We start from the raw sequence: 9,714 nt of genomic DNA, 5'->3' as shown, positions 1-9,714 counted from the left end.
ACTTTAAATTTCATCAACCAAAATGCCGCGTGGATATTTGTATTTCTGTGGTACCGTCGACACTTTACTCGTCGAAAGCGTGAGTTTGAGTCTAGCGTTTGCTAACGCATGTAATTGCATGAATGCCATGATTGCAATTTAGATTAGCAGTTAAATCGTGCAATATTCTACTTCAAAGTCTCCGAGCTTCGTATCATTGTGTTTACGGTTATTTGATGCTGTCAAGGGGTAACGCAATCGGGAGTGTGCCCGAGTAGTGAAGTTGCAAGCGGTGGAAATGTGTAGAATGTAACAAACCGGTGTTTACGAGTCTAAATGACGCAATGAGATATGCGAGGATGTCCAAATCGGTAACCGCGTGGCGTGTGCATCGGTAGCTTATATTTTAGTCGGGTGTCAGCGGTGAAATGCTTGTGGTAGGCCTATTCACATGAAGCTGCTGCTTCTTGCTCTCGCCGCTCCGAAGAAGGACTTGTTGCTAAACTGAAAGTAGAGCGCCTCTTGCTAGATGCCACCGTCTCTATTATGAAGCTTGGGGGAAAAGGAGGAGTAGCCCAGAGCCGTTCCTTTTTAACCCTTTTTAAACCACAGGTGTTGTAGCGTCTACTCATAGTAGGCTAATGTGCACTCAACTATTTATCCATTATGAATGGTCAATTGTTGCCCATTTTATTTTATTTTTTACAATTGAAGGTATTTGATTAAATGTCATCAAACTTTCAAACATGCACAATTTTGAAATGGTTTCAGTTTTGAAGGAATTTAAAAGAAATGGGTTAGGCCTAGTGTTAATTTCGTCACCTTTTTTTAATTTAGTCTTAGTCTTAGTCACAATGACGAAAATCAATTTTAGTCTTAGTCATATTTTAGTCATTGCCTTCCCAATTTAGTCTTAGTCTTAGTCAAAATGACGAAAATCAATTTTAGTCTTTGTCAATTTTTTGTCATTTTAGTCAACATTTCAAATTTTAGTCATTTTAGCCATTTTAGTCAACATTTCAAATTTAGTCATTTTAGTCAATGTGGTGTAAAAATAAATAACCAACAATGGCTATCGTTATTTCAATACTAATATAGCCTATTGCAGCAAATATTCACCTTGTTACTTGGTCATTTTCCACCAAAACCCAAATCAGTCATTTCAACATCATAGAGCAAAAGAGCATCACACACACACACACACACACACACACACACACACACACACACACACACACACACTTCCAGGTGCAGGCTTCTCTCTCTCTCTCTCTCTCTCTCTCTCTCTCTCTCTCTCTCTCTCTCTCTCTCTCTCTCTCTCTCTCGTGCATTAGAAGCTGCTGCATACTATTTGATTTTGAGTTTGATCACGGAGGAAGCTACTCTTCTTCACCTGACCGCGTGACGTAAAGCCTTCAGATTGCCGGCAGTGGGAAGACCAGACACCCCAAGTCTACATGAAGTCCAAGAAGTCTCCCTGATAGTGGCTTCCCGATGACCACGAGTCAGATAAAATATTGCTGATGTTAGACTATGCAAGTTAGCGGTTTTTGTTTTCAATTGGCAATGCGAGCAGAGAACGATAATGACTCATGCGGTATGCGTGGAATAGGCTTAAATAGATTGTGCGAGCACACTTCGTATGCCATGCAAAAGTCCCAGGAAAAATAGTTAGGCAGGGGTACGCAGACTGGACGATAGAAAGGACATGCATATACAAATATTTAAACACTAATGCTGTTTTGTTTGTCGGGGGTGTCGAGGCTCGATAAGCATGACCCTGAAAAGAGTTTTTGGAACTTAGGAAGACGCTGCAGACGCATGGAAATGCTGTCGACTTCCTCTGGTCTTAACAGTTTTAAACTCCTCAGCGATCGCTCATCCATTGATTCTTTTCAAAACTAGGCTACAGTAGCGTGCCTCTGTTTAGACAGGCCAACTTTCCCCCTGCTGGCGCGCGCTCCCGCGGTGACTGATTTAAATCAATTCACAAATCCGACCTTCATGATTTGCTTGCGAACTGCCTACACATGTGGTTAAACAACAAATATAGCAAACATTACAAAAAAAAGAACAGACAACGAACGCCGGGCTAAGACAGCCTAAGTGAAAAGGAGAATAGTGGAAGCTCGAGGAGGTTTAGAATGACAGTATCAGAGGAGGATTGGCGCGACTATGTGTTTCTGCAGTAATGACAGTCGCGCCAATCCTCCTCTGTATGTCTTCGTCATGGACAAGAGGGTTGTTGAACATGTTTCAAAATTAACACTTTTCTCAACGTCGGCTATTTTCTCTCTTTCTCTGGGAATGTTTTAGGACCTAAACTCAACTTAATGGACTCACTGAACTAGGCTACAGAACTACTGACTGAGCCGCGCCATGCACTGGCTGCCAGCAGAGACAAGCGAGGCAACACAGCGTGAGCGCGCAATCACCTATGAAGTTCAAGACACTTAGGCCTATATTACAATTACAAATTACAAATGAATTATAACTAATTACATTTTTTAATGTCCATTCGTCCATGGCTTGTAAATTTCGTCTTGTCTTAGTCTCCTTGACGAAAATATTTTTTTATTTTTGTCATATTTTTATTTGCTGGAGGCAATTTTTAGTGCGTCATCGTCTCGTCATCGTCAAGGGAAAAAGGGGCGTTGACGAAATATTTTCGTCATCGTCGTGGTTGACGAAATTAACACTGGTTAGGCCTAGGCCTAATGGTGTTTCAAACTAGTGTGTGTCACCTCGCTCTTTTTGTTGTGTTTGCATGTCTTTGGTTAAATTAAGCACAACAATAAAGACTACTGGAGCTTGGGCCCTCCTGGGCAGCAGCCAGATCAACTGTAATTTTAACACAGATGCAGGCTACTTTGATTTGAAATAATAATACATTATTCTAAGGGAGGGGCAGATTCTGCACAGTCATGAAAACTCCCACATCATTCAGAAACCTCTTTAACAAGTCATGGCAAATGTCTGCCACAGAAAGTGACAAGGGAGCTGGCAGTGAGAATGAAATAACAGAGAGCAGCGTGAATGCATGCTCAGTTTTATTTCGTAGGCTTATTAAAGCATATGCGAGACTGAGGGAGAAACATTAGGCCCCCCCCATTAACTTAATTCCTGCTTGTATGCAATTCGACAAGCTTGGTCTCCATAGGCTTCCAGATCAGTTCTTCCTTGCTGCTGCTTACATGTGTTCACATTAGGCTTCACTACTAGCACAATAGTCATAATAATACTTTTATTGTATATGTGTATTGCATTGCATTATAGCAATGTATAACTATACCATGTAACGTGCACATGCCCACACCCCGTGTAGTGGTATTAATTTTCTTGTTGGAGGTATTAAAAATGGTATTAAAAAGCATTAAATTGGGTGAGCAAAAATGTGCAGATACCCTGCTTTCCAAACCCATGAACTAATGCCACTGAACCACAAGCACTACAAGGTTATGCGGAGGTGAGGGTTTTTCCCATTGACATGATTCCATAAATTGTGTGTAAACAATCAATATAAACTGTTAAACAAGATGCTTTCACACGCTGACACCATTTTTAGCAGTAAAGGAGTCTGCCACCAGGTGGCACCATACTAAAGCAGAAGAGGTGAAGAGGTCATCAATACCCAACGGCATATCGAAACTCAGAGGAATAATATAAGGCTCTATTTTTTACGTTTGTTTCTTCATGTCAGGAACTCTTCATTTTTATGGGTTTCCCATGATGAAAAGCCTTTTGAAAACCACAGCCATTTTATATAAGATCCTTTGAAGACCAATTATCTTTGACAAAGTGTAGTGAAAAGAGAGGTGTAATGTGAGGAGTGTGAAGTCTTCATTGTTCATGTGAGGGAGTGGGGAAGCAAAAGGAAAGTAGGTTGACCGCTGCTCCCAGTGGGGCGTTTAGTCTCTGACAACCGGCATTCCCCAGTCTGTACAACACCCAGGGTGCCTTCCAATATGTGATTGTGCATCCTCCACTTGTGCTTGTAGTCTCGTAACAGAAAGTAATGCGTCGTGATGACATCACTGACAACAGCATTATATTTCAATATCTCGCAAAAGCTCAAGTGTAATGTCATTTTCTCATTTGCAAACCGGATGGTAAATCAAGAATAGTCCCCCAAACGTTGTTGTGGCTAAACTGACAGCGGGGAAACTGAATTGTTTTCTCCACGGAGGTGGGGCATCAGCAAAACATGAGGCCACAAGCCCAAGTGGAGGACGCAAGGTCGCATATTGGAATGCACACCCAGACTCACAGTACAGTACAGGGGTGAATTTCTCGAAACGAAAGTTGCTTACTACATTAGCTACGCCGTTGCTTTCAATGCATTTTCCCATTGGCAACTACCGAAGTTGCTAATAGGCTAACAACTTCCCTTTTGAGAAACTCAACCCAGTACAATACAGCACAACACCGGGGCTGGACTGCTAATCTGGTATACAGGGCATTTTCCCAGTGGGCTGACAGTCCTCAGGGGCTGATGCTGTTGTTTTGTTGTTTTCGTTGTTTGTGGGTTTTTTTTTCTTTGAGACCGGACAACCCTTAGATGGGGCAGCACACTGGTTGTCCATCTTTAGTAAAGGTCTAAGTCTGCAATGGACTCAGCCAATATCATTGCTCTATGAGGAGGTGGTCTGTGCCAAAAATGCCCTGGCTGCTTTATTGGTCCAGGTCCATCCATGCAACAACACCCTGCGTTTCCTCTCTTCTCCTCTCCCCTCCTCTCCTCTCCTCTCCTCTCCTCTCCTCTCCTCCCCTCTCCTCTCCCCCCCCTCTCTTCACCTCTCCTCTCCTCTTCTCTCTCTCTTCTCCTCTCCTTATCTCTCCTCTCATCTGCTCACCTCTCCTCTCCTCTCCTCTCCTCTCCTCTCCTCTCCTCTCCTCCTCTCCTCTCTTCTCCTCTCCTCTCCTCTCCTCTCCTTTCCTCACTGCTGTGGCCACAACACCGCTTTATCAGTGCACAAAGGAACTCCAGGAAGCACAAACACTTACTTTGGTCCAGCAGGGTGAATGACAGTTCAGCCTTTGAGGAGTGATACAGTAGGAGGGGGCGTGGACTGACACCACTGCTACCCATGAGACCTTCATTATCATTATCAGGCCTGGATTATTGCAGAGACCCCGACTATTTTCTTCACCTTTTAAATGTTTTTGATCTCTGGTGGCCACTATGCAGACTTAGTGCCCCCTCATTCACATTCCCATTCCCATTCTCTGCATCACACACTCTCTCTCTCTCTCTCTCTCTCTCTCTCTCTCTCTCTCTCTCTCTCTCTCTCTCTCTCTCTCTCTCTCTCTCTCTCTCTCTCTCTCTCTCTCTCTAGCTCTCCCTCCCTCATGCCATACCTACAGTGGCACGCTGTAATAGTCATTGAAATTTAACTACCATAGCACTACAATACTATGCCATAACACAGGCCTTTAGTAATGCACTACGACTTCAAGCCTCTTGATTAGACAAGGTCCTGGGGGCAATTGCCCTGACCTTCCTCACCGCAAAAAAACGGCCCGTGGTGAGCGCACAAGCAAGCAAGCAAGAAGTTGGGACTGGGAGGGAGGGAGGGAGGCTGCTCTGGATAGGTCTCCGAGGGGAGGGGACGAGCCACGGAGGGTTCCATGGCAACACTGAGTGAGTGAGTGAACAGCCCCTTTGCTTGGCAGGCGGCTGTTCTCCTCTCCAGGGGAAACCGGGACACGGGACATGTTTCCCACACAGGAAGAGGAAAAGGAAACTTGGAGAGGAGAGGAGAGGGGGCCAGGGCTGCGCTGCGAGGAGAGGAGAGGGGGCCAGGGCTGCGCTGCGAGGAGAGGAGAGGGGGCCAATCTGTGCTGCGAGGCAAGGAGGGAGAGGAGGGCAGGGATCTCCACCCTGCCTGCCTGTCTCCCTGTCTGCCTGCCACCCTCCCTGTCTGCCTGCCTGTCTGCCTGCCACCCTGCCTGTCTCCCTGCCACCCTGCCTGTCTCCCTGTCTGCCTGCCTCCCTGCCTGCCTGTCTCCCTGTCTGCCTGCCACCCTGCGTGCCTCTCTCGCTGTCTGCCTGCCTGTCTCCCTGTCTGCCTGCCACCCTGCCTGCCTCTCTCCCTGCCTGCCTCTCTCCCTGTCTGCCTGCCACCCTGCCTGCCTCTCTCCCTGCCTGCCTGACTCCCTGTCTGACTGTCTCCCTGCCTGGGCCAGGGCTGCGCTGCGAGGAGAGGAGAGGGGGCCAATCTGTGCTGCAAGGCAAGGAGGGAGAGGAGGGCAGGGATCTCCACCCTGCCTGCCTGTCTCCCTGTCTGCCTGCCACCCTGAGTAAAGGAGAGGGGAGGAGAATAGAGGATAGGAGAGGAGAAGAGATTAGAGGAGAGGAAAGGAGAATAGAGGAGAATAGAGGAGAGGATGGAGAGGAGAGGCAGGGTGTTGTTGAATGGCTGGACCAGGACCAATAAAACAGCCAGGGATAGACCAGCTTCTCACAGCAATGATAGCCTATAATTGGCTCAGTCCATTGTACATTTAGGTCTACCTTTACTAAAGACGGGCGGCCAGTGTGCTGCCCCATCTAAATGGTTGGCTGGTCTCAAAGAAAGAAAAAAAAATGCACAAACAACGAAAACAACTATAAAACAGCATCGGCCCCTGAGGACTGTCGGCCCACTGGGTAAATGCCCTGTATGCCAGATGCCCAGTGTAGCCCTGGTGTTGTGTTGTGCAGTACTGTACTGTGAGTCTGGGTGTTGTACAGAGTGGGGAATGCTGGTTGTCAGAGACTAAACGTCCCACTGGGAGCAGCGGTCACAGGGCTGGATTAACGCACAGGCTAGATATGGCTGCAGCCTTGGGGCCCCCACCTGCCAGGGGGCCCCTGCTTGGTCAACAGGGAAATATTGCAGAATTGTCACAAAATGCAATATTGAAAATGTAATCTGTCGGGTTGTGTGCAGTTGGTAGACATGTTATCCTTAATCCCTAGCATGTAATTATGACACTGTCTATGTAAATTTGTCACAATATTTGCCCTGGGAGGGGGGCCCACAGAAACCTCGAGCCTAGGGGCCCCAGGCAATCTTAATCCGTCCCTGAGCGGTCAACCTACTTTCCATTGGCTTCCCCACTCCCTCACATGAACAATGAAGACTTCACACGGACACTCCTCACGTTACACCTCTCTTTTCACCTCACTTTGTCAAAGATAATTGCTCTTCAAAGATTCTGTTAAAATGGCTGTGGTTTTCAAAAGGCTTTTTCTTCATGGGAAACCCATAAAAATGAAGAGTTCCTGACATGAAGAAACAAACGTAAAATAGAGCCTTATATTATTCCTCTGAGTTTCGATATGCCGTTGATACACTTGAGTATTGATGACCTCTTCATCTCCTCTGCTTTAGTATGGTGCCACCTAGTGGCAGGAAAAAAATGGTATCAGCGTGTGAAATCATCTTGTTTTACAGTTTATCTCGATTGTTTACACACAATTCATGGAATCATGTCTCAAATTCTCAAAATTCACACACACTGGGCAAAACCCCTCACTTCTGCCTAACCTTGTAGTGCTTGTAGTTCAATGGCATTTGTTCATGGGTTTGGTAAATGGGTGAGATATTTTCAGAATTGTGTGTCAAGTACTGTACTAGAAATTCTGTGTAAACAATTGAGAAGAACAGTCATCAGAATTGGTCCAGCATTGAGGAGAACGTTCTAAAATTATTGAATATGTTTAGGATCTCATTGGCAGATAATTTTGTCTCTTTCTGGCTTGGGTTCATTTGGTATTGTTTTAAGAAAACAAGACTGATATTTTCTTTGAAGAAGAACTTGAAATAAGACAACCAAACTTGAAATTCAGTGACAGAAATGATCTGTCAATGCAATAAGATAATACTGGGTAATTCTCCACAATATTGGATCACTTCTACAAGAAACTGACTTGATAATATGTGATTTTTTTTGCAGAGTTGCATTCAACACATCGTCATCGTGTAATGTCCCGATGGCTGTGACTGGTGATTTTTCACGAGTCACAAGCTATTCAGATTTTCTACACAATAACTACTTCAGTCTCGGAAACCAGCAGTTACTCAAAATAGAAATAGGTTATGTCCTCTCACTGTGCACATTTCAGTTCAGACACTACACAACCTTTAAAGCAGAAATTGTCAGGTGTTTAATTGTAAGGTGTTTGCATCTGAGAGTGATTGCCGGCATTAATGTAGTTCAGAACACAGAGCAAGGACATGGTCATCCATGGAAAAAAAGTATTTATTTAATGCTGAAGAACCCTTTTGGGTGCACATATATAATAGTTATCAAACATTTCTTGTGAAATTAACAACTCATTCTTTTAGGGAAATATTCAAGTCTTGTGCTTCATCTAACTTATTTAAAGTTTAAAGAACAGCAGCATGTAGGGAAAAGCACCTTGTAATTAGCCTGATAAACCAGCCTAAATGAAACATTTTGCCGTCCAGCAGTTGGCGCTGGTTTTCCAGGCTACCTTGTAATCTAAATCTCACACTGTCAGGGAAAAAATCAACTATCATAATTCAAAACAGGGGATTACAAAGCTAGATTTTATAGAGGTGCTTAAATGTTATACATTTCACAGTTTTGTGTTAAAAAGGTTAACAACAGCACTTACAGGTAGTCTATTTTTTTTAAACAGTCACCTTGTCTAGAAAATACACTACTTACTCTAAGGGTCCATTCACGTTGCATAGTGAAGCAATTCAAGTCCACGTTTCAGGTCAACAGCACCGTGTTACAGATGGACAGGTCCTTATTTAAAGACACACGTCTAACATAAAAGCAGCTTCAGGGTTGTGACATGTTCACACTGATGGTCAGAGCCTCTACACAGTGTACACGCACACACGCACACACACACTCACATAACACATGGCCCTATTTTGGGACCTTTTTCTTTTCTCTTTTCCTTTTATTTACATGCATGCTTTTTGCTTCTGTAGTGGGTTTTATTTCTTTTGTTACTAACAGTCTGTTTTGATATTGGATGAATGTTTGGGATTTTAAATTCTATTGCTTGTAAACATCTAGCCTGCCTATTTTGGACACCAGATGGAAATTAGCCCTTGGGCTACAATCTGGCATATTTACATATATGTACATGTACATGTGTGTATATGTTCATTAATGTGCAATGTCTTGAAGAAATAAAGTAAAGTAAGTAAAGTAAGTAAGTAAGTAAGTAGTGAGTTGTGAGAAACCTTAAGAGCAATGAACCAATCAGTCCTAATGGCAGCCCAGTTAATACTGTAAACCATCAGCACCATGCCACAACACATCTGAACCAGAAAGTCCACGTCTGAACCTGGAGCGCGCTGGAGTGAAGTCCTTACTCAATAAAAGTAAAACCAAATAAAAACCACAAAAGTCTTGTCTAGAAGGCATTCGTGGTGAATACTTTCAAACGGTCTCAGTAACTACAGGTATGATGTGTAAAAAAAGATGCAATAATGTCACCATCCAACTAATGGAGATGAGTCCTCACAGTCGCTACAATCTGCACAGTTCAAACTAATAATGGTTGAGTTCAGTGTGGGTGATGTCTTTAGAAGCAGACATCAGAATGGTACAACCACAGCAAATGTCACTATTGTGTGAAGCTGATACACAAGTTAATTATACATGTTTCATTTACATACTACAAATGTTTTTCTTTGAATACAACTCAGCAAAAATAATAATCTATTCCATACAATAGTGGCATTAGCTGTGGCTGCACATGTG

This window comes from Engraulis encrasicolus, chromosome 6 (genome assembly GCF_034702125.1).
Source record: "Engraulis encrasicolus isolate BLACKSEA-1 chromosome 6, IST_EnEncr_1.0, whole genome shotgun sequence".
Taxonomy (NCBI): Eukaryota; Metazoa; Chordata; class Actinopteri; order Clupeiformes; family Engraulidae; genus Engraulis; species Engraulis encrasicolus.
Note: the sequence above shows the minus strand (reverse complement) of the source record.